This window comes from Eptatretus burgeri, chromosome 1 (assembly GCF_056783735.1).
Source record: "Eptatretus burgeri isolate ZD-2024b chromosome 1, Ebu_testis_v1, whole genome shotgun sequence".
NCBI classification, from domain to species: Eukaryota; Metazoa; Chordata; class Myxini; order Myxiniformes; family Myxinidae; genus Eptatretus; species Eptatretus burgeri.
The window spans coordinates 59,090,830-59,112,669 of NC_140961.1; the positions used below are offsets into that span (position 1 = coordinate 59,090,830).

General features: G+C 41.7%; 1 protein-coding gene across 8 annotated transcripts in view; it reads left to right on the forward strand.

The window, feature by feature from the left end:
- The window catches only part of LOC147034570 (RNA binding protein fox-1 homolog 3-like), a 725,225-nt gene that overhangs the window by 51,658 nt on the left and 651,727 nt on the right, over positions 1–21,840 (forward strand). The gene's annotated exons all lie outside the window — the stretch shown is intronic.

Here is a 21,840-nt window from a genome sequence, read left to right on the forward strand (position 1 = left end):
ATACCATAATGTTTAAGTAAAGTTTAGCAAAACTTACAAACCTCTTGGAATAATTTACACCCAAAAAAAATTAAATAGCATCTCGTGTGTGCAAGCAATTGGTATTGGCTGGCAAGAGGACTCTTACCCTCTGATTCACACTTTCATTTCCTCCTTTAAATGCTTTGCTTGTCTTCCCATCTCTCATTCTTCCGTCTCCACTTACTGTGTACCCTTTGTGCCCCTGATTATAGCAGCATTCCTTTCCCTGCTCCCATCTTGTCCTTTCTCATCTCCGGAGGCTGTGCCTGCTTTTCTCGTCAATCTGCTTGGGCAACTCACTTTTATCAGACATAACGGCATTTTAAGCTACCGCAGATAACTTCCAGGAGGACTGTTGTGTGGGGGAACCCATTTGGGGGAAGACAGGCACGGGAGAGTTGATGACGTGGAGAATCCTGGCGTGTGGCGAGGCGTCAAATGATCCAGCCCATGAATCCACTCTCGCTGTAGTTTATTTTGGCGCTGTCTTGTCGTCCACACAGTTGCATTTGCACACGTGGAATCCCATTTCACTTGGCTCATCTTGTAGTTCAGGAATCTTCGATACATGCCAGGCACATCCGGCTGTTCCAGCTATGAAGGCAAGGCAGCTGGGCATTCCACTGAGATTTGAGGTGGAGTGAACGAGCGGCTGGATAATAATCCAACTTCTGATTGAGACAGATTTGAGTCCTGATTGCTCCAAATAGTGCCTAATCAGAAGCACGGAAGGCTTTATTTGTCTCGGCGGAAGGAGCAGTAATGAAGGCAAACATTTTCATGTCCTTTTAATTTATGGAGATGGATTTTATGCAGTATGTTATAACATACAAGGAATGAGCAAGATCAAAAAACATGATAATAGGAAGAATAAAGTTAGGGCCGACGACAACCTTGAGGATGCAAACCAAGTGTGATCTTTTAGCTCATACAACTTGTGATTGATAAAACCCATGGAAGTGTTCTTCCATGTGTAAACAACAATGATAAAAAGCTTCTTCCATGTGCTACCAGATGCATTTGTTGGTTTGTGCCAGTGTACCTTAATTCATAAATTAAAAAATTTCTTTAAAAAACACACACAGATTTATTTTTTTGTCATTAAGAGGAAGTAGACTTGATACATAATGGAAATGGTGCTTTTGTCGTGATGAATTTAATTATGCAAGCATATATGGTTTAGAACAGTTCATACAGCTTAGTTCCAGGGCATCGAGTTTCATACTTGAGGGGAATTGAGTCAGGCAGACAAGGATGTGGAAAGATAAACAGGTATAAACAGAAATTTAGTCGAAAACTGGACAGACCACACCCTGCTCCTATTAGTTGCCATACACTACATTCCAGGGACAGGAACCAATGATGATACCACACACATCGCAGGGTCCCACCGAAGACCTTTCCCAGAGTAACCATGAAATATGACCAAATGGACAACGTCACTGATTGCCTTGGGGTTCAGCGATTTCTGGAAATCAGGGTGTATTTTCTGCAGCAGGACATAATATAAAAAGGTCCGTGCAGCATTGGATTGAGGAGACGTTGGTCGGTCGGTCTGGTAGAGCAGGGAATTGGTCATATTTGTGGCAGAGCTGAGATGAAGTCATTGGTGTGGGGAAAGAGAGAGAGAGAGAGATAGAGATAGAGATAGAGATAGAGATAGAGATAGAGATAGAGAGATAGAGAGATAGAGAGATAGAGAGATAGAGAGATAGAGATGGGTGGGGCTGGATAGTCCTGTGAGCTGCAGAAAAGGTATTATTGAGTGCAGCTCACCTGAAAGGAGTGCAGCTCACCTGAAAGGATATGCAAACAGTTCCCTTTGAGCTGTTTCCTCTGGGTTTGATTCTCACCCTGACTATAAACTATTAGATTAGTGCTTCTCTGGCAGGGCGTTGGATTGCAAAATTCACCGTCATTCAGGTAGACGTTAAGTTGGAAACCCACCAATTTATTTTGTGAACGGCAGATATCCCACCGTGCCTTTAGTGAAGAGTAGGTGAATTGTGTCCGGTACAATGGCTAAATTCCACATTCCTACCCAAATCAAGTCCAGTTGAACATCAAGCCTGGCCAGCCAGTTTGTGAAAGACTTTGACCAAACTTCCCCCTCAGTTGACCCAACAAGAAGGTGGGATTAATCGGGCTATTAAAATGAGCTGATAGATTCCTGACCAACTCTCTCTTGTAGTTTTCGGCTACAACACACACTATGTCCATAAATAATCCTAAGAGTCTGCTGTCACCTCTGTAATGTTAAGTGCTGTACTTGGAATAGCTATTGGACAAGGTAAAGGTTAACCGATCTGAAAGTCTCTGTAATGTCCATCTTGTATTCCCCATGTTCCCCGCCACATCCCTCTCCCTTCCACAGATCTAATGTCTCTGTTCCCCACTGTTTTGTCCTTCCCTCTCCCACCCTCTTGTCTCATGCCCCCCCCCCGAGATGTGCCTTGTGTGTCAGCTCTCATACGAGCCTCGGCAATGTGTACAAAAAAAACAAACAACCGAGCTGATATTGTCAATTTTGAGGTATGTAAGTGGTAGTTATTGGTGTTTCTCTAATACACAATTTTCTTTTTTGTCCTTAGGCATTGTACCCATCTTTGAAAAGACATGTGGAAACTATAAGGTCACTGCACGAGCAGCATTGACCATAAAGGACAGACACAACAGCTTGCTTTAAGGCCTTCCCAGTGCTGAAAGATTCATTCATTCATTGCAGAGTTTGACATTGTGTAAGGTGGATTGGGTGGTGGGAGGAAAAAAGACATTCATGGACAAAATAATTTTTCTCTACCATAACTTTACTTTTTTTTAACCAACTGCCTCTTTCCTGTTGAAGATGGGTGAACAACTTGATGAAAAATGATTTAATATTGGAAATGTAAAGTGAACACCTGGTTTAAAAAGGCGACTCAAGGTGACCCCAAAAAAGTGTTTTGTGCAAACAATTGGTCTCTTAATATAGTCAAGTCAAGAAGGACTCTTCAGCAGGACAAGCTGGGACTTGTCTGTCGAGGCAATCAAGAAACAAAGGCAGTCAAACATTTGTATATGCAGAAAATGTAAGAAATCGTTTGATCAACAGCAAACAAACTCCTTCCTTCAACAGTGGACTCAAGTAGCATTTACCTGCCTGACAATTGAGTCCTGAAACCACTCCCAGCATTTGAGATTGATGTCTTCATTTCCTGTTGTCCTCATCTGTCTTTTCCGGTCACCAAACACGGTGTTTGAGATGTCGCTCAAAGATTCAGCTTTACTCTTCAAAATGTTCTGAATTTGAGTTTTTTCCCACGCCGAGATTCTCTGCTCCCTTTTTTTCATTCATGATGATTTTTTTTTTAATTCTTTTCATTTTTCATTCATTCGATGACAGTTCAATAACTTTCAATCGCTTGTCAAGAACATTGTGGCCCTTGGTGGGAGACGTCGTCTGAGCTGTGACAAAGGAAAATTCACCTGTCAATATTGAAATTATATTATGGAAAATTAAAGAGTGGAAAATTAATAACCAGAGGCAGACTTTTTCATTTTTTTCCCACTTCCACCTTTTATATGGGTGTTCAATCACCAAAAATGACTGAAAGGGACAAGTTAAATCTAAAATCTTTCCTCTGCAGTATTTCTTGGTGTTGAATCGGCCAGCGTTAACAAAAAAAAAAAAATTCAATTCAGAATTCAATTCATAAAAATAGAGAAATAGCCTTTCAGCACAATATGTCAAGATTAGACATCGCATATGGGTTAGCAGCCATCAAACTAAGGGCATCAACTGCAAACAATCAATGGAACAAACATTGGAAGAAATAGCAATTGATTTATAAACCATTGCACATGGGGTCATTGAAAACTGTACATCGGGGTAAATGACAGTTTTAATGAATAATTAACTGATTATATTGTATATGCACACTGTATAAACAATGAAAGTAATTTCAATGATTAATTGATGATTAAAAGTTTAGATTCAATGATGAATTGATTACATTCAGTGCTGCCCGAGCAGTCTCCTTGGCTACTGGGTACAATCCTGGATAGGTCACCATTCAGACACAGGATACCAGCAAGCTGGCACTCATTTTGATGACCTCGGAAGGATGTATGATATATATATATATAATGTATATTGTGCACACATGTATTGTAATTTGTATAAGTGATGAATTAATTGCTCACAACTGATAGATTAAATAACAAGTGCACAAAGTTTTTGAACATCAACAGGACCCTGATCGAGGTATGCTGGCCACCGTGGGAAGCAAGGAGAAGCTGACGTCTCGGGTGGTAACCCCTTATTGGAGCAAAAGAGGGTTAACATTCAAACCAAGGGTTAATGCCTAAAACGATAGTTTCTCCTTGCTTCCTAAGTAATTCAGAAAAGTGCCATTCAACTCTGAATTTCATGTGGGTTGAGCAAAGTGCTAATTGTAAACCAATGATGAATTAAATGTGAGAAAAGGTTTTGCAAGGGTGAACCTAGTGCAGTTGAATGAATAAATAATGGAAATTGGCAGAGCCAAGTAAAATTAAGGACCAATCAACGAGTAAAATAAAACAATGTAGAGGAGACGTTTAATTTTTAGATTACAGAGGTGAAATAAGTGGTCAGCCTTCAGGTGAAACAACCCCATGACAGGTAATATACAATTGGTGAGTGGCTTAAACCATTCTTATCCATTTCATTATCTTGTTTTGTGGACCTGGGTTCTGTTGTGCCACCACACCCCACCTGGTCTCTAGTCCTGGACCCCCTCTTCTGAGACATCACCATTATTCAAGGCCTATCTGCTACCCATATATCATTGGTATCCTCTAAAAGAGAGGTGGCCTATAACTTTTGAGTGCTATTCCTCAAAGAAAGGTGTTTTTCTGGTTCGGAGTTGTGTCCAAAACCTTGTCGTCATCCTCGATAGATGTTTGTGGTCTGTTCTTAGGGCTTGTCATGTTAGCAGATTGGTCCTACTGATCAATTTGGAAGGCTTGCTGATGTTTCTTGACCAGTGACCCAAAGTCCTCTTTGTTTGCCTGATATGCCATGCTTTGCATCAAAATAACAGAATGGAATAAACCATGTCCACATGGTCATCTTTTTTGTATGAGGTTCTCAAACCCACATTTATTTCCTTTTTTAAGGGGAAGGAGATGAAATCAAGACAAATCCTCAAAATATCACAGAGGTTATTGGCCTCAGAAATGAAGATCCACATCCCAATTCCCATTTGTCCTCTTCCATTCCATAAACCAACATCAACTTACTTTCATAGCCATATCATTGGGTACGCTTGTAAAGAGGGTGTTCTCAGGTCCAATCGTAACCCATCTCACACAATCAGCAATTGTGGTACAGTTGCTCACACATCACTTAGTCTTGCCTGCAATGTAGCAGCGTACACAGGCAAGTAATTTTGACAAACTGCAGTCATTGTCTTGATGTAGAAGATGTTAATGTGAAGCAGAACCTCAGGCTTGTGAATCATGAGCAAGGCTACATTACGTCAGTCCAATTCCATGACTACAATGCAGTCATTGGTGTTCTATGTGTGATTACTGGTTGGCCATTCTTACTCCAGTGAGGTATCCATTCAGATTTCCTTCCACAGACTTCGTATAACCTGGAGGGGACCGTTGATAAGTTGTTGATTGATTGACCATGCAACACCAATCCTGTGGAGCTCATAACCTTTGGTTGGTGAAGGTTCTTCATATGAATTGCAGCAAGTCTCCATGTTTCAGAAAGAGCTGTAGGCAAGGCTCTAAAGAGGATCCATTAAATTGGCACAGTTTATGTAGTACAATGAAATGGTCACAACTTAAAAAAGTAATGTTGAGTATCTCTGCATGTGTTTGTTATGGGAGAGACAACAGTGAAGTACAGATCTTGCCAAATACCATTCTGGAAAGGTTAATTTTGTTAAATTTGAAAGGATTATTTATTTCTTTTTTGCAAGTTTTATATTAACCCGAAACGTGAAAATATGGCACTAAAATAAATATGCAAGCAAAAACACCATGGAAATTCTGAAGCCATGTGGCAAAAAGTTTTGTGTTCTGACAAAACCAAGATGGAACTTTTTGGTCGAAATGTAAAACGTTACATTTGGTGCAAACCCAACACAGCACATCACCAAACAACACCATCCCTACTGTGAAGCACGGTGGTGGCAGCATCATGTTATGGGGATGTTTCTCATCAGCAGGGACTGGGGCACTTGTCAGGATAGAAGGGAAAATGGATGGAGCAAAATACAGAAAAATCCTTGAGGAAAAACCTGCTGCTCTCTGCAAGAAAGATGAAATTGAGACGGACGTTCACCTTTAAGCATGACAACGACTCAAAACACACAGCCAAAGCTACACTGGAGTGGTTAAGGAACAAAAAGGTAAATGTCCTTGAGTGGCCCAGTCAGAGCCCCGACCTAAATCCAAACGTAAATCTGTGGTATGACTTGAAGATTGCCGTCCATCAACGCTCCTCACGCAACTTGACTGAGCTTGAACAGTTTTGTACATACGAATGGGCAAATATTGCCCAATCTAGTTGTGCAAAGATGGCAGAGACCTATCCCAACAGACTCACAGCTGCAATTGCTGTTAAAGGTGCTTCCACCAAGTATTAACTCAGGGGGGTGGACACTTATGCAATCAAGATATTCTCGGTTTGTATTTTAATTAATTTTCTGAAATTTGTAGAATTTGTTTTTCACTTGGAAGTTGTGGGTTACGATGTGTAAATGAAGGTAGAGAAAGAGTGATTTAATGCAATGTAATTCCAGGTTATAAGGCAACAAAAGGTGAAAAGTTTGAAAGGGGCTGGAGACTTTCTCTTGGAACTGTATTGCAACTGGCATCAGCTCTCAGACTTAGAAGTTAAGTGGTGCAACCAAATGTTTCAATGGACAGATGATTTGGACAGATAAATTTGGCAACGCCCACCCCCCCCCCCCCCCCCGCAGTATCAGTATGTGTCCCAGGAAGGAGTTTACCTTGAAGGAGCACCAAGTGACAGTGCCTAAGATTCATAATAATTTGAATATCATAGCTTCGGTTGTCCTAATAACCCCCTCACTGCAGCAATGATCTCCCAAGAACAAGAGCTATTTGACCCTTGCAGTGACCGCTAAATTTTCACTTCTTTTTCAGGTGGACGTCTACAGACCAGCTGCTAAGTCACACTGGCTGCTAAGTTGTATACCATACGCCATGGGGTGTAATGTACAGCATAGCTTCTTTCAGACTTACTCATATTTACTATTATCTGCAGAGAAAAAAAACATGATGGATCTTCTATGTTTGCTTAACAGCATAATATTTACCTTTTGCATTCCTGTTGACATACGGTCTATGACACATTGTACAAACCAACCACACCATGTTTGATCATTCACGGCGAATGCTATTAATCCTTATTTAAAGAAAATATAAAAGGTAGTGGTGGTCGGTTTGTGACCTCTCGTGGCTCAGTGATGATTCTACATTTTCCACATAATTTTCCTTCTGTTGTTTCAGGTATGATTTACCACCTACGTCGAATGTTGTTGGGACAGCATTGGGTTTCACTCGGTTTATTCCTCGATATGGGAGCCAATTCTTCTGGGATTTTCAACATTTAATTTGCAGCATTCACTGCTGTGCTGTGATCGCAGTGGAATTCTCCTGTTTAATGTAATGCGTTCAGTCCTTCTAATCACAGGATCCTTCGAGAAGCAAAATAAACTAATTCTTGAAAGCTTTTTTTTCTCCTTCAGTTGGTTCACCCATTTAAGCCACACTTAATATCGTTTTGCCACTGAATTATCCGACGTTCATACACACATTGCTCACATTAATGGCAGGGCATTTATATGTCGGTCATCGCTGACGTCACACATCGATGATTATAATCGAGTGCTTTGGAGAAAAAACAATGATTAATTAAATAATAGCTGACAGTCGTTTTTTTTTTTCCCCGCCTGTTTATTGAACTTTAAAGTGCATTTTGGAAACTTGTCTGATTACACCATAATATAATGTAGCTAATGCTTCAACATTGATCACTTGGTATTTTACAGTGAGCTCCAGCAAGGCAAAATCTGGTTATCGGATATCTCAAAAAATTATTTTCAGGAGTGCAGTGTGTTCGAGGGAAAAAAAAAATGATCACTACGTTTAAATTTAATATAATTTGCATTTTATTGCACAAAAACTCAACAGTGGTGTTTCGCAAGGCCAAATATGGTCATAGTTTATCTGAATTTTTTTTTCAAGTATACATTGTGTTCCAGAAGGAAGTATCACTTGTGGAAATATCGCCACATTCAATTGTCCAACGCAGGTGAGCCGAGACGGGCACTCCTGCCTGGAGGGACGGTAGGAGTACCGATGTCAGTATTAGAAATTAACCTTAAACCTGATGTTCCAGCAAAATCCCAATGCAGTTCATAAATCCTTTCATGCAAACTTGTGTGGTAGCCGCTGTATTCTAATGCATCAATTTTAATGAATTGGTGTACGACGATCTGTCAATAAAGAGGATTGTTTCTTGATTCATCTTCCAAGAGGACACTGTTTTTATTCTGCATAATGAGTGTTTTTTACAGATAATAATCAACACTCATCTGTTCATTGAGAGTTTCCAAAATTTGAGGAACCTCAATCTGTATTCATGCAAAAGTGAACCGAAGTTATTGTCTGTGTTTAGTCGAAATGTCAAGAGTTCCAGAAAGACCTGGTTTACATAATTAGGGTCGAAGGCTAATTGGCAACTTTGCACCTTTTTCCCCCCCAACATTGGCGGATATTTTAATGGAATAAAAATACATCATTTTTCTTATAGGAGTCAATGTCTGCTGTCATAATATTAACCAACTGGGCTTTTCCAAGATGATTTAATGTCAATGGTCAGTGTTAAAATGATTTCTAACAAGTGGATACCTGTCAAGGATGGGTGAAGGGATGGTATAGGTCTATTGGGTTTGATACGATGGGAGGGTTGTAGAACAACTACAACAACAACAACAGCAACAAAAGAAACAATGATCCCTTGAAGAACGGAATAAATGAGGACAGCAGCAACAATGCTCGATGGTTGGGTTTGTAGCACCGCCCACCAGAACACATGGCAAACTCTTTGAGAAGAGTCTACTTTAGACTGGAACAAACAAAATAAAAAGGGGTTTGAAGTATATTTAGATGGTGTAAGCATAATCAATAGAGATTGTTAGTTATGTCTACAAATGTTGATGATGAATTTGTTGGTGAGAGAGGAGATTGCAAAATGGACAGATAAAGAGTCTCCTCACTCAAATCCTGGGTCTCACAAGAGCCAGAATCTTTCTTGGGCAAACCACATTTCTAAGTTGGCCTCCAAAGACAGTCACCGAATGGGAAACCTGCATCGTACAAAGTCCATACTTGGCACATCTGAACTGTTCACATACAAGGCCTTCATCCGCAGTTTGATGGAGGACTGATGTCCCCTCCGGGCTGGCTCCCCTGCCTCACATATTGCTCACCGAGATGCTGCAGAAGCCAAGGCCTTCAAGATCATTGGATTATCCTGTGATGGAACTGAGTCTATGGAACAATCACTTTCCCATCGCAGGCAGGTCGGTGGTCTCTCTGTCTTCTTCCGCCTCTTTTCTCGGCTTGTCCCCTCTGCTCTTTCTGTGCTGTCACTCCTCCACTCAACCTCCATGTTTCTGCAAGGGGCATTTAGTCCAATATCAACCCATTTCTTGTAAAACTCCCAAAATCCAGAGTCAATGCTCACCTCCACTCATTTGTTCATCTTTTTTCCCACCTGTGGAACCAACTTCAATATCCTCTTCAATTATATTCTTCCATCCAAGTCTTCAATACAGCTGTTCACCACCATCTCAGATCATAACCAATCCAAAACCATGATATGTTCTACCACCATTAACCTCACACCCCAACCCCCAAGCCCACCTCCTTCCAATTTTTTTTTTTTTTTTTTTTTTTTTTGTATACCTTGGTCGAGGCTCGTATGAGAGCTAACACACAACTCACAGCAAGGAGGCATGAGACAAGAGGGGTGGGAGTGGAAGGGACAAAACATTGGGGAACAGACACAGGTGAACTGTGGAAGGGAGAGGGATGGGGATGGGACGGGGAACATGGCGAGGAGAAGATGGACATTACAGGGACTTTCAGGAAGGAAAGCAGGAGAATTGAAGGAAGTGGGCATGGGTGGATTATCGGGGGTAGAAAAGATCGAGGATTTGGATGGGGGAAGATAAGAGGTGGTGGTGAACAGCTGTTTTGAAAGCCTGGAGGGAAGAATGGGAAAGAATAGAGTGAGGAAGTTTATTCCAAAGGCGGGAAAAAGAGGAATGAAAGAGTGAAGATGAGCAGTGATTCGTGATTTTGGTAGTTTTACCAGAAGGGGGTTGTTGGCGGACCTTGAGCGCCCTGTGGAAATGTGGTTGGGACAAATCGCAGAGAGAGCAGGGGGGGCAAGGCTGGAGGAGAGTCGGTAGAAGACAGAAAGACCACCGACCAACCTGCGGTGATTGAGTGAGAGGCCCAAAGACTCAGCTTCACGTGCGGGAGATGCCAATGATCTTAAAAGCCCTGGTTTCGACAGCGTGAAGTCGAGAAAGGTGGGAGGCAGGAGCACCAGCCCAGAGGGGAGAGCAGTACTCCATCAGGCTACGGACAAAAGCTTTGTAAGTAGTCAGGAGCTCAAGAGGGCCGAGGAAGGACTTTGCACGACGGTGGATTCCCAGTCGGCGACTGGCTTTGAGGCAAGGTTGGAAATGTGACTTTCCCAGGAAAGGTCATGGCAGATAGTGAGACCCAGAAGCTTGAAAGAAAGACTTCTTCCAGAGGATTGTTGAGAAAGTGGATGGGGGGTTTTGTAAACGGTCCTTTCGAAGAGACATAGTGAGAGTGTGAGATTTGTGTGGATTGAAAGACATGTTCCACGTGTTGGACCAGTTTGTGATTTTATCCAGATCTGCAGTGAGCGAAGAAGCTGCTGCTTGCCGGTCTGAGGGATGACAGATGGTACGGCAGAGGGTGGAGTCATCGGCAAAGAGAAATAGAGGATTTTCCAGAGAGTCCGAGAGATCATTGATGAAAACCAGAAAAAGAACAGGGCCCAGAACGCTACCTTGAGGAACTCCAGCCTGCACAGGAAGAGGGGATGAAAGAACTCCATTTAGGGCCACACGTTGACTGCGACAGGAGAGGAAGTCTGCGAGCCATGAGTGGAGATGGCCTTGAATACCATGGGAAGAGAGTTTGGTGAGTAGGGCAGGGTGCCAGACTGTGTCAAAAGCACGTGATATGTCCAGGGATACGGCTCGGATTTCCTGTCTGGCATTGAGGACCTCCATCCATTGATGGGAGAGCAGTAGCAGCATATCCAGGGTAGAGTGACCTGGTCTGAAACCAAATTGATGATTGGAAATCAAGCCATTGGAGAAGAGGAAGGATTTCATGTCTGAAGCAATGATGGATTCCATAACCTTGCTGATGATTGGGAGAAGGCTGATTGGTCTGTAGTTACAGGGATCTGTTTTTGCACCTTTTTATGCAGGGCAGTGATGTTAGCAGATTTCCAAGCAGATGGCAGATGACCTTGGGAAAATGAGAGGGTGAATAGAACAGAGAGAGGGTGAGCAAGAGCAGAAGAGCAGGCTTTGAGGACACGTGGGCTGATGCCGTCTGGACCGGTTGCAGAATCTGACTCGAGGTTTGAAAGCAAGCTCTCCACCTTGTCAGGAGAAAAGGATACAGAGTCCAGGGACAGTTGGGTGCGACTGGGTAAAGTGGGTAGAGATAGTGATGGGTTTGGGACACAAGATTTAGCTGCAAACACCGAGTTTAGACATTCAGCTTTATCACGTGTGGAATCAGCAGTGCGGCCATTTGAGGTAAGGGAGGGGATGGAGGGGGAACATACACCAGAAACAGATTTGATTAAACGCCACCAGGATTTTGAGGAGGAGAGAGGTCTGAGAGTTCAGACTTGAGATGAGAAAGATGTTGTTTTCTGGCTCTCCTGAGGAGTAGATACACACTTGTTCCGAGCTTTGTGGAAAGAACTGAGATTGCCCTCAGTTGGGTTTGCTTTCCATGAGGCAAAGGCAAGTTGTTTCAGGACAACTGCCTCGCCACAAGCTTCAGTAAACCAAGGGCGGGAGGAAGGGTAAGACAACTGAACACGAGAGGGGATAAATCTGTGCATGAGGGAGAGCAAGTTTCTTTGAAAGAATTCCCAGGATGAGTTGATGTTTGAGAAAGTAGTGATAGGAGACCAGTCTGTAAGTTTGATGGCTGCTCGGAGACCCTGCCAGTCGGCTTGAGTGAAATGCCAGACTCGACGGCGGTGAGGTGGTTCTCTGATGACAGCCAGAGAGATGTCCACTTTAACAAGGACGTGGTCAGAAGAACCAATTGGAGCGAAGGAAGAGCAGCAGATATTGTCAGGGAAATTTGTCAAAATCAGATCCAGAAGAGATGGAGTACCATTGGTTGAGATCCGGGTCGGGAAGTTGACCGATTGAGTCAGTCCCAATGAGTCACAGAAAGCTTTTGCTGACGTCCCATGGCAGGTGAGAGAGGTACCCACACCTAGCCAACTGGCGTGATGACAATTGAAGTCGCCACATAAGAGGAAGAGAGAGTTTTTTCCAGTTTTCCTTCCATAGAGTTTTCCAGTTTTCCTTCCATAGAGTTCACTTCTCTATCCATCTTGTCCACCCCACGCATCCTCCCAAGTCATTCCTTCCCACACCCATCAGTTGTCCAAGTCTCCCTCTATTTTGTCCTTCAATCCTACTGTTGCTCTCTCTCTCTCTCTCTCTCTCTCTCTCTCTCTCTCTCTCTCTCTCTCTCTCTCTCTCTCTCTCTCTCTCTCTCTCTCTCACTCTCTCTCTCTCTCTCTCTCACTCTCTCTCTCTCTCCCCCCTCTCTCTCTCTCTCCCCCCCTCTCTCTCTCTCTCTCTCCCCTGTTCCTTTAGTTCTGTTGTGTCCTGATCCATTCTCTCTTTGAGCTCTTCGATGAGCCTTGATCTTGTTAAGAGAAAAGGGGACGGACACTTTCCTTTTATTTATGCAGGTTCGGAGAAACTACATTTAAATAATTTTATGCACACACGGTTAGATATACCAGAATGAATGTATAATTCTCTGCTTTTTTTTCTTCCTTTTATCCCCCTCTGATGGGGTTGACATTCCAGAACCATCATTGGGGAAAATGTGTGTCTGAGTGTTTTAATTAATGACCTTTTAACAGGAACTTATGCTGTGATATCTACTGCTGTCAATGTCATTTTCCAAACGATTTCACCAATCTATACATGAATCATTGGCCCCATATTATAGAGCGGGCAAGTACATTTGGAGTGTTCAATCAACCAATTTGATTCCCAAAATTGCCATTTGTTTTTTACTCATAACACTGAACAACAAATTTCAAAAATTTTTTTTTACTGGAGATGTGTAAAGTGATTAAGACTAATTTGGGTACGCTGATTTCAAAAATCATAACCGTTTTGCTGTATCACGTCAGGATTTTCAGGAACAGAAATATTCCCATTGCCTAGAAGTCAGGATTTCAATGAAATTTACATATGTCTTTAACATGTCTATTTCGTACAATTGTTGTCAACTTGTGTTATATTTCTTTCTTTCAGATAAAGATGAGTAGGCGTTCCTGTACCAATCATCCTGACAACTTCTGTTATGTCTGTGGTCGGTATACCAAAAAAGATCAACAGCGAAGTATATCTACAGCAGTGAAAATGAAGGCCGCCTACTTTCACTACTTCGGGTGTAAGGTGGGGGACCAAGAACAGAGCTGGGCACCACACATCTGCTGCACAAGCTGTCACACAACCTTGACTCAGTGGTTGGTGGGCAAGCGCGCGAGCATGCCATTTGCGGTGCCCATGATATGGCGTGAGCCGCAGAATCATCATGATGATTGTTATTTCTGCTGCACAAGCATCGCCGGCTTCAACAAGAAGACTAAAGGTCACATCAAGTACGCTGACTGCGTCTCTGCTCGTAAACCTGTGCCTCATGATGACGAGAACCCCGTTCCAACACCTCCAGCTGATCAGAACATAGCTGTAAGCAGTGGTGAAGAGGATGGTGATGATGAACCTTTTGAACCCGACACTCAAGAATCACACCTTCTGAACCAGGGAGACTTAAATGATCTTGTAAGAGATCTCTCGCTGTCAAAGGCGAAGGCAGAGCTGCTTGGATCAAGGCTGCAGCAGTGGAATCTACTTGAACCTAACACCAAGATATCCTTGTTCAGAGCACGTCACAGAGACATGGCTGAGTTCTTTGAGATGGAAGACACGATGACATTCTGCAGTGACATCAACGGTCTGTTGAAAGAACTTGGGTGTGATCACGATCCTGCAGACTGGCGCCTCTTCATCGACTCGGGGAAGAACAGCTTGAAGGCTGTTTTGCTCCACAATGGCAACGAGAAACCATCAGTCCCACTGGCTCACGCGTTCGGCATGACAGAGACCTATGAGACTATGCGGCAGCTGCTTGATTCCATCAAGTACAATGACTTCAACTGGCACATCTGCGGAGACTTGAAAGTGGTGGCGCTGTTGTTAGGGCTGCAGTCAGGCTACACGAAATACATGTGCTTCCTTTGTCTCTGGGATAGCAGAGACGACAAGAATCACTGGACGAAGAAAGATTGGGAAGAGTGAAAAGAGCATGTACCTGGTCGACACAACGTGAAGCATGTCGCCCTTGTCGACCCAGCCAAGGTTTTCCTTCCACCACTCCACATAAAGCTCGGCTTGATGAAAAGTTTTGTACGGGCAATGGATCTGAATGGGCGTGGGTTTTTATACCTCAAGGAAAAGTTTGGCAACACCTTGTCGGAGGCCAAGATCAAGGCTGGTGTCTTTGTTGGACCGCAAATCCGACAGATTATGAAGGACGAAACTTTTCCGACAACTCTAAACCCCAAAGAGCTGGCAGCGTGGAGGAGCTTCAAAGCTGTGACGGACAACTTCTTGGGGAACGAGCGCGTGGACAACTATGAAGAAATAGTGCAGCAGCTGCTGGAGTCCTTCAGGAAACTTGGCTCCAGGATGTCCCTGAAAATCCATTTCCTACACCAGCACCTGAACTTTTTCCCTGACAACTTGGGAGCAGTCTCGGACGAGCACGGCGAGCGATTCCACCAAGAGATTTCACTCATGGAGACGCGTTACCAAGGGCGGCACAACCCGAACATGATGGGCGATTTCTGCTGGTTCCTGCATCGTGAAACTGACACAGAGCAGCACAAACGCAAAGCCAAATGCCTAAAGCATTTTTAATTACATTCTAGTGGAGTTTTTCTGTAATTTCTATAATTTTGACGCATTCATGATGAAATAAATGAATAAATGAATTTTTGTAAATTTCATTGAAATCCTGACTTCTAGGCAATGGGAATATTTCTGTTACTGAAAATCCTGACGTGATACAGCAAAACGGTTATGATTTTTGAAATCAGCGTACCCAAATTAGTCTAAATCACTTTACACATCTCCAGTAAAAATTTTTTGTTGTTCAGTGTAATGTGCACCTGTGATGTCATATTTGCAATGTTAATGATTTGCTTTAATACTCCATTTAAATTTTCATGTAACAGCTTTTCACTGAAGTGAGTTCACTACAATATCTTGCATTGGTTTTTTTTTTTTTCTAAACTGGAAGCACCTGCTACCGAGGGGAGAGACCAGGGGGAGGGGAGGACGGAGAGAGACAGAGACAGAGACAGAGACAGAGACAGAGACAGAGACAGAGACAGAGACAGAGACAGAGACAGAGACAGAGAGAGAGAGAGAGAGAGAGAGAGAGAGAGAGAGAGAGAGAGAGAGAGAGAGAGAGAGAGAGAGAGAGAGAGAGAGAGAGAGAGAGAGAGAGAGAGAGAGAGACAGAGAGAGAGAGAGAGAGAGAGAGAGAGAGAGAGAGAGAGAGAGAGAGAGAGAGAGAGAGAGGTCATGTGTATGTGCATATCTACACAGTTCAGTTCCATTTTTATTCAAAGTCCTTTTCGCCTTAATTATACCTCTTCACACTCGCTTAACCTACGATTCTTTAGATTTGGCAATATTATTATCCTTATTCTTATTTTTACTCTTACTCTTGTTAGTACTATAAATTATTATTAATATTATTATTTTCTAACAAAGTTAATATTATTATCATGCCATGATCATTATTATTATCCCATAGTATAAACCCTGTAAAAAATGATGAGACCAAGAACATGCCCCCACCCTCTCCTCATCACCACCATCCCAGCACAGTTGAAAAGGATATAACTGACAGGCTTGTAGATTTACTTTTGTTTCATGAAGAAAAGTATGATTTTTTTTCGAATTTCAAATGACTGAGTAAAATTACTCACCTGTATACATTTTTACTGCAAATTTATAATGAGCTCTTGCTAATTTTAAATAAATTCAATAAAAATTACTGCATTATAGTTGTCATGCAAATTAATTAAATTACTGCAAATAAATTAAGTAAAAATTAGTCTCAGCTCTTGCATTATAGTTGTAAAAACGACTGTGGGTAGGAACGTGGACCAGTGACCCCTTGCCCATGTGTAAATATATATATATATATATATATATATATATATATATATATATATATATATATATATATATATATATATATATATAAAACCGGGCGTAGTGGCGTGCGCCTGTAATCCGGCTACTCGGAGGCTTTGGTTGGAGGATCGCTTGAGGACGGGAGCTCTGTGCAATGAGAGGGTGTAGGGCAACTTGGAATCATGGCGAAACCCAACCCTTATCCCTGTGTCGTAAGAGGTGACCAGGGTTGCATCAGGAAGGGCATCTGGCGTAAAACCTATACCAAATCAGTATGTGGATCCTAACGGATGATCCGCTGTGTCGACCCCTAATGGGAGCAGCCGAAAGAAGAACAACAACATATATATATATATATATATATATATATATATATATATATATATATATATATGTATATGTACAAACAAACACGTATACAAATTACAAATTCACTTTTATAGAAAAGTAAACAATTCATATTCAGCCGACATATAATGTAATGGTTAGAAAAATTGGACAGGCAATGAGATCCATCATTCATGTGTAAAAACTCATTTAAGTACTTTTATTCACGAAAGATCATTGCAGCCCAGCTACTGTAGTTCAGACAGCCTGGGTCCGTTAGTCTGTGGGGCACGTGATAAGCATCGATTGCCTGAAAGACATCGAGTTTCCTCCAAGTTTCTGACAGTTTAATGTTAAACAACAGTATATCAACTGTTTAAAAAGGTAAACCAACATTGGACAGAATTTACTGATATTTGTGCTTATTATAATTTGAAATTACTGTAGACGTGCCCCATTAAATGCCACGATTAGCTATTTATACACCTTAACATGGAGTTCCTTGAACACTGAAAACCAGAGCAAATGAAGTCCTTCCATCCTCCATCATGTGACCCTTAGTCCCCTTGGCAAATTTGTTTGAGATTGGATAAGTAACGACTAAATGTATCGTGGTCAGACAGACAGACAGACAGACAGACAGACAGACACACAGACAGAGACACCCAATGGCATACTGCATTTTAATATGATTAAAATTCCGATTTCCATGACAGCTGAACAAAGGATGGAAAATTTTGTTCTTTAATTTCATCTGATGTGTGTGCAGAGTTATTTTGCACTTTATGAAGACAAAGGAAAATAGTGATTAAAAACTACAATTAACTATTGGATAATTAACATCAAGCAAAGGTGATGGGATGGCGTGACGATATCTGGTACCCCCTCTCCCTCCTCACTTCCGTACACCCAATTTCAATTCTTGGTTCCGTTTTTGTAGAATTCATGTGTCTGGATGAGATTGTGTTGTGATATGGAGAATGTTTAATAGAATGGTTTTCCCTTGACCGATTGCAAAGCAAAATGATAATTTGACATTGATCAATCTTTCGTTGATTTTGACAACAGTTCTATTCAAATAAGTTGGCTTCTGAGCCTCTATGATAATGACAAAGAAATACAAAGCTATCAGAAAATGAGGCTTTTCTCTCTCCAGCTGGGCAATCATCCACACAATGTTTGGGAAGAGTTGTCTCCCACAAATAGTCCATGGGCCCAGGCCAGAAATTCCACTTGTCGGTACCATCTAAGGAAACCAATCCGAGTTATGATTTTTGAATTGGTATATATATATATATGTATGTATATATATATATATATATATATATATATATATATATATATATATATATATATATATATATATATATATATATCATATTTTGATGTGATAACCATTGCAGACTGGCAGCTTATTGGTAGTTATCATCTCTGGAATGTACCCACCCTCCGCATAATGAAAGCGAAAAGGCAAACTCAGAAACATTCACTAATGATGTAATTGCTGTTTCCACATGGGGCTAGAATGAACTACAAACCGCAAATACATGTCTGAAATGCTTTATTTATACCATCCGAATAATCCTTTCTGTCATTCCTGAAGGCAGAATTTGTTTTATGGCAGAAAGCGGCGAACAATAGGGCCTATCAAAATGTTGCTGATTAGTGATTTTCAGTACATTTTAATTTATAATATTCTCAGACAAGTTCCCTGGGTAGTGCTATGGAACCGCAGTAGCCTACAACATGCACATGTTGTACGAGGAAAACATTTATGAACATTTTACAAGTTTTTACCACAGTTAAAGGAATTGCCCTTCCCCTACCCTCGTTCCAACAAGCGTCCAAAATGTGAAATTTACGGATAACCCAAATTTCACCACGCAACTGTGGCATGTTTATATACTATGTTTTACTCATGCATATTTGTAGCCATGAATGTCCTTGTGATTGTGCCAAAACATTCACACCATGGATCAGTAGTCTAGTCTTCATCACTGTTATCAGCATCAGAGTCCTCGAGGTCTACAACCTCTTCCTCGACATCAGCGGACTGGTTGCTGCAGGTTCGCAACTTGCACATGTCAGTGCACTTCAGGCTATTGGCAAGGCACGTGCAGTCTGGGAGTTTGCACGACTGTCCACACTTGCAGGAAAGCAGTTGCAACACTGCATCCGGTGCTGGAGAACCCTGCATCCACTCGATGGCCAGCTTCCCGTCATCATCAGTGGCCCATCCACAACCCTTGGGACTTGGAACATAGGGTTGGCATTGCAGACAGCGCCTCCAAATAGCAGCTTGGTAGTTTGCACGGAGGACGTGCATGAAGAGGCAGTCTTCACATGCTGGAAGCTGACTGGACTATATCTCTCCCCGTCTGGCACAGAAGAGTTGATGTCAGAGTTCATTGACTTTCGTGGTGTTGGTCGACAGCATGTACATGTGGCAGGTGACCTCTTGCAGCTTCTGAAAGAGCTCGGTGGATACTTCCCATGAATGACCGAGCTGACTGAAGGCCTCTTGGGAGGTCTTATCCGACTTCATTTGCTTCAAGGCGCCCATCTTTCCCCGCCTGCAAAGGCACTGACTGTATCACAACTGGAGAACACGTGCAGTCCAACCAGGGCATCACAAACACTGTCTCCCATCGATCTAGCAAGCTTGTCAATGTCTTGGAACCGTGTGCGGGTTTGCGTACCACACTTCTGATACACGGGGCATGGGATGTCCTTATTGAAGGCAAGACACAGCATGAGGACATCTGTATCTTCGGCAGTGATCACCACAGCCTTGTACCCAGCCTCTGCTGCAAGCAGAGCATGCAGAAGCATTCGGGTGTCTGCTTCCTCCTGCGTGGACTTCAGCTCTGCCACTTCCTCCCAGTGGTCCTTGTTTTTTGTTTTTTTTGATTTTCCCCCAAAACGTCAATATCTCAGAATGGTAAAAATGAAAAATACATACACTAAGCTGCTCTTCTGGAACGGTTATCACATATTGAAATAATCATATAGTTCCCTACCAATAACTTAGTAGCCCTAAAGTTTGGTTTCCTCAGATGGTACCGATATATGCCTGGGCCCATGGACTAAGAGTCTCCTTTCTCAGCCCAATTAATGGAGGAAATGTCCTTTTAGAAGTGCATGGCTTCCCCATCAGCAAGACAATCAAGACTCATCTATTTAAGTGATTCATCAAAGACAGTTCATTACATGTAGTGCCATGATTCACTGCAGTGCATCCTTGTACTGCTCAATGTTAGGACACAATTAGTGTATTACAATCTACATGTCATGTTTAGGCACATAGTACATCACTGTATTACAGACGCCAAAAGGTGGGGGACGGGAGTGGGTGGGAGGACGGGTGTAAATGGAGAAAAATATAATTCAGAATATGAAAGGAAGAGTGGAGGGCAGGGAAGATCTTTAGAGATGGAGAGTAGTTGGGGAGAAAGGAGGAAGCAGGTTGGAAGGATGGGGGTAAATGGAGAGGGTTATGGGCAACAAGGCATCTGTCACATGTAGGTTGTCCCTTCTCTGAAAATACTGTATTATAGATCACTGTGGTTCTTCTTATTTTCGTGGGTTTGTTGTTTTAAGAATAGGATAATATTATATATTTTATTGTTTAATGATTCATTCAAAGGACAATAAGTACTTTGAGGTTAGCGACGAGGAGTCAAATGATTGAGTATATGAGCGAAAAATATGTACTCCAACCTAACCCTTCATTGTTGCTGACACATGTCATTATTGCTTAAATATCATGATGATGCGAATGATTGATTGGTCCATGTACAGCACGTTTTCTATGCAGTCGACTGCATCAGGGAGCGCTGACTTAAATGCAAAGCTGCCCTTATTCACTCTGCACTCCATTTTCCTGCTTGTCTCTCTGTCTGTTCCCTTAAACAGTATCTTGTTAGCCTGTCCCCCATACAGTGGGAGAAGGGGTTTTGCAATTGTGTGTGTGTGTGTGTGTGTGTGTGTGTGTGTGTGTGTGTGTGTGTGTGTGTGTGTGTGTGTGTGTGTGTGTGTGTGTGTGTGTGTGTGTGTGTGTGTGTGTGTGTGTGTGTGTCCAGGGCATAACTTTTTTTTGAGCCATCTGAGTGTTTGTCCTTAAATTTTCCAAAAACCTTTATTATGAGAATATGGAGAAAAATAATTAATAATTGAGTAAAAATATCAAAGGGCAAAGTCACAGTAAATACAAATAGCCTTTACCAGCCCGTTCGTTGCTCCGCTGCACAAACGGCCGTTTAAAAAAAAAATCACTTCCGGATTTCTTTATATATTGATAACCAGCAAATACCACCCATTGCTTTGCTGACAAAAATACCCAAATAATGGGGGTGGAGATATATATATATATATATATATATATATATATATATATATATATATATATATATATATATATATATATATATATATATATATATATATATATATATATATATATATATATATATATGAAACCTCATTTATTATATTCAGGCACACACAGTATAATACATATTTACAATAATACAGAATTCAACAGAAAAAAAACTCACAGTTTAAAGTAAATTATAAAGTTATTACAAGTTCTGAATTCTTCACAAAACATTTGCGACGCACCTTGTTCTCTCAAAAAGTTTAACATTTTGATTGCTCAAGAAGAAATAAAATTCCAACCGAAGTCATGTTGAGACAAAGCCTTAAAAAGCAGAGATAACATCTGATTCGTGACCATTGTCGATTTTAATCTTCCTAGATTTGTAGATTGCATATTTTGCAACAGCACACAGAAAATTTAAAAGAACACCCACATCTCCACATATCGGTTTAAAGGGTACACCAAAAATAGACATGTGCAAACTAAAGGAAAACGATAATTGGTGAA